This window comes from Medicago sativa, chromosome 3, assembly GCF_051527215.1.
Source record: "Medicago sativa cultivar Bolivia chromosome 3, Bolivia_mono, whole genome shotgun sequence".
NCBI classification, from domain to species: Eukaryota; Viridiplantae; Streptophyta; class Magnoliopsida; order Fabales; family Fabaceae; genus Medicago; species Medicago sativa.
The window spans coordinates 85,784,860-85,789,723 of NC_140751.1; positions in this window are offsets into that span (position 1 = coordinate 85,784,860).

Consider the following 4,864-nt stretch of genomic DNA (forward strand, 5'->3'; position numbering starts at 1 on the left):
ATGCCTAGTTGGAAGCCTAAAACATGTGACAAAGAGTGGCGTTATACATAGGTCTCATCTTGTACCTTTTTTTTTTCCTTTTTCTTTGTTGATTCCTTGGTTTCATTGTTGTGTTTGTTGTAATTAACCTTTGTGTTCTGATTTGGTACACCTTATGCTGGATAGACCACTTGCATCATTAAAATATAATTCATTTTGACTTATTAAAAAAAATAGCATTGTTGTTGTTGGTACAAATTGACGTACGAATATACTCCCTCAGGTCCTATTTATAAGAAAATTTTCAAAAAAAAATTTGGTCCAATTTATAATAAAAAGTTACTCCCTCCGGTCCTAAATATAAGCAAATTTAACTTTTTAGGTTCATTCAATTAATGATGTATGTGGTCCATAATATGGACCACATACATCATTAATTGAATGAATCTAAAAAGTCAAATTTGCTTATATTTAGGACCGGAGGGAGTACAACTTTTGAGGTACATTTATTGTTTAAAAGACTTTTCTAACCCTCATTTAATGCTTGTCTTTTTAATAATAGTGGGCATATTTAATACTTCACAAAGTTTTATGAGGGTATATTTGTAAAAACATTCAAAAAATTGCAAAAACTGATGATTGTCTTGGTTTTGATGATTTTTGGTTTCTCTTCTTATAAAAAGAACAGGAGGGAGTACATATTGAATTTAACCATGAATTATGGCTTAATTTCTCAGTTTTATGAAACATTTAAATAAGTACTAGTACACGTTTGTGTTTAGATCTTGAGGAATCATATTCTTGATAGTAAGCCCTCTACACTTGACTGAATATACCCAATTTTCTACACTCCCAAGCAATGTTCGAAATTTCGAATAATGAATTTTTTGACTTAATTTATATGAACTACTATTAGTTTAAAAAAGTTTTACTCTATATCAAATTATATAGCGCAAACTCATCTTTAAAAAAAACGATGTGATATATATGATCAAAATAATGGAGCATGCTAGTGTCCTTATGACACTTTTTTTTTTTTAGAGAAGTGTCTTTATAACATTTGTTAAGAATAAAAAATGAAAATAAATGAAAAATTTATGTAGAAAAATTATTTTTTATTATTTCAACGTGTTGAATGCACAATTCTCATAATAACTTTTTATTTTAAACTTCTTAACATATCTCTTTAGAGTACTTTTTAACATTTCCTTTGAATAATAGTAATAATATTTTTCTTTCTTTTTGCATGTTAATAAACTCTTTTTTTAATTAAAATATCAAATATATTTTTAACTTGCAAATTCAATACCTTATTGCTAAATGAGCAGAGCATGTCTCTTGACTGTACCAAACTTCCAAGTAGCACTTGTTATAACATTTTCTTCATTTTTTTCCTTACCTTTTTAACTGTCTTTCTTTTCTTTTTTCCTCAAGCCAACATCATTATCATATTCCTAACTTGAACAGATAACAAATTTTAATTGTGGATAAGACATGCTTGATTTTGATTTTTTTTATAAGCTGACATGCTTGATTTATTTACTCGTATCTTTAGTCCCCTCCATACCTTTTTTAATACTTCAATTTTGCCGGAAATGAGGGCTTGTTAATTTCAAATTGAAAAATGCTATTTCTCTAGAAAAATAGCATCAAAAAATTTTCAAGACACAGTTGGCAAGTTTTAATTGCATGATTTATTTGTTCATTTCCTATTTTTCAGCCACACCTCCTTGAATTGTGGCAAATAGTTGTTAGCCAATATATTTTACTAGCTGTAATAAATGTGGTCAAAGTATAGTTGACCTAGATTTAAAGAAGATTCGAACAGAGTGTTGTGTTGAAAGCAAATATGGGTTCGAAGATGCTAGAAGACTTCGATAAAGCAGTTTTCGAAGGTGGTTATCAACAGTTATTCTTTAAGTCAGTTTTTATTTTAAGTTTGTTTTCAAATAAGTAAAACTGTCGACTTGTGGCAGTTGTAGTTTGAATTTCAAAGAAGTGTAGTTATTTCTAGACTTAGTATAAATAGTAGTTTTTCATAGGAAAAACGGGTCACAATTCCGTCATACAAACTTACACTCAAAGTATCCGTATGGAAGCGAGAAACGAGTCACAAGTTGCAATGTATGAATCTGTGTACCAACCTTTGTTTAATCAATGCAATTTACCCTTTGTTCTTTAAGTGTTCTTGCACTTTACTTTATTAAGTTCGATTGAGTTCAAGTGGATTGAATTCGATTGTTTTTATCATATTTCTTATATTTTTGACATCAAAAACGCAGAATTTCTAACAACAAGAACAAACACAATATGTCCTAAGATTTACTGGTTGATCTTGCAAGTTACCATTTGTAAACCAGCGGTTGTTTACGAAAATCCAACGTAAAAAAATTGGCACGACCCAACACTTTATATGCATAAAAAATGGTTTGTTTAAGCCATATTTAAAAATAAAAAATTGTTGTTGAAGCCATTAAAGGAGGACACCAATTGAATTGAATAATCTTATCAAAATGGTTTTGAAAAGTTTTACAAAGATTGAAACTTAAGCGTTTTAGCCTCTAAGAGGCCCCTAATGATTGGTCATGGTCATTTAATCCCTATGACTTACAATCGTTTTGAAAATATTGATATTTCTGGACAAATTGCAAATCAAATTGTGGCTATGAGAGACGGTTTTTAAAACCGTAGTGGAAATGGTTTTTGAGACCATAATTAAAATGGTTTTCCACCATTGATGTTGAAGAAGTATGCATGGATGTAGTGTAGTCATCATTTAGAGACTATTGAAAATGGCAAGTGCTTCTCGTGACAGTAATGAAAAATGCCACAAAAAAAATCCATAACCCCATACTTATGGTTGCTTCAAATTTTCGACCAACAAAATGCAAATTTCACAAAGATTAATATATGTACAGTGGTCGAAGAAGACCATAAGGTGTATGATCATTTTTGGTACTATGTTTCAGAATGTTATTCCTCTCATGTCTTTCGAGAAACAACATTCTAGGGGGCCTGTGTTAACACCAAAAATGAAATATTTGGTCGAACTCATGATTATGTTTTCGACAAGGCAGACGAGTTATTTCGACATGCTGCAAAGTGCAAAGGGATTTCGACCAATAACAAACAGACTTTGACACGCCGTGTTTTCGACAAAGTGATTTAATGTATATTTCATGCACATGGTTAATGATTGATTTTTGTGGGAGAAGCCTTGGTGAAAGAAAGAAATTCTTGGCATAGACATTGTGTGGAGCGTGACTTAGCAAATACTTTCTTATGCAAGCCAATGTCTACACTTTATTACTATGGACTTGAATACTTTAACGTGGACATGGTGTAGCAACAATAACAAGGCAAAGTCGAACATGCGGTGACAAACAAGACTGAAGTGCTTTGAAGATTATTTCCTAGTGTCTTAGTGCATGGAAATTATTTCCTAGTGTCTTAGGAAGTTATAGGAAGTTATTTCTACTTTTAATATAGACCGTAGGATTTAGTGGTAGTTTTCTCTACAAGGTCTATATATAGCAGTTTGTAATAATAACAATGGGTTGGTTTCTTGATTTCTAAAACTCTGCAACACCCACGCCATGGGAGCAAACGGGTTCAGGAGTGTATGGATTGATAGATTCCAACCACCCTCTACATTCCTGCAATTTAATGTAATTGTTCTTGTTTTACTTTCCTTTTTCTTTTGCATTTCTTTTCATCTTTATTCTATTTCCTTTTCTTTTTAACATGCTCACTTGAGCAATTTTCTATAATGTTGTCATGAGACAACTTGTTATTACAATATGTTGGAAGCAATTCTGACATTAATATTCTTAAAAGAATGTATGAAGTGTTGATTGTCTTAAACTGCGAGGCTTGAACGATCCCCCTTTAAAAATACATTTGTTGCCATCGATGGCAAATGAAGTTTACGTTACCAAAAATCGGTGTAAACAAATTGGCACGCCCAGTGGGACCGTTTGTGTTTTTGTTTATAGTTTTTGTTAGAGTTTCTTTTAATTCTGGTTTGTTTTGTTGTGTATGCAATTAAGAAACAAGAAATTGCTTCTTAATATGACACGCGCTAACAACCAAAAGAAAACAAATCCAACATCTTCAAATGAAGATGTGGATCAAGTGACGGTTGAAGATGATGTTTCATCCCCAGGGAATGTTAGAACATCCCAGGCTATTCCAACTAGTAATACAGTCATTCAAACATCGTCTCAGGCCATGCCTTCGATGGCCACAGTAATTTCTCAAGCCATGCCTTCGATGGTTACCCAAACTTCACATGATTATCCAAATAATACTTCTATTCAAGGAGTTTGGGATCATAGATCAATGCCATATGGTATGCCATCATCATTAATGCAAGGCTTACAAACTAGTGGTAATATGTTTTCAGAGAATTTAAATGTTTCATTACCACAACTTTTTGGTCCTGGGGTATCTACAACATATAGAAGTCCCCAACAAAATTTAACCAACGCTTCTATGGCTGCCATTAGGCAAACTATGGAAGAAACTAATCATGATATGATTAATATGATGACCCAACAAATTGGTACTGTCATAAATCCTTTAATTCGAGACACCAACACTAGTTATCAACGGTTGTCTGATCAAATGGAAAGAATTGCCAATTTCTTTGGCGCTCCACCAATCCAAAATACCCAATTGCCTCAAAATCGAAATGTGAGGGCAATTGAAATAATTGCTGATGAACCAATGGTTCGAAATCATGAAAATATTGTCCAACCACAAGTAGTACAACCACAAGTTCAGGCAGAACCTGAAAGGCAACCCATTTTGGTTAATAGAAACCAGGATGCCGATCAAGTGGTTTTACAAGCCCGTCGGAACAATTTCGATGGTCAGAATAATA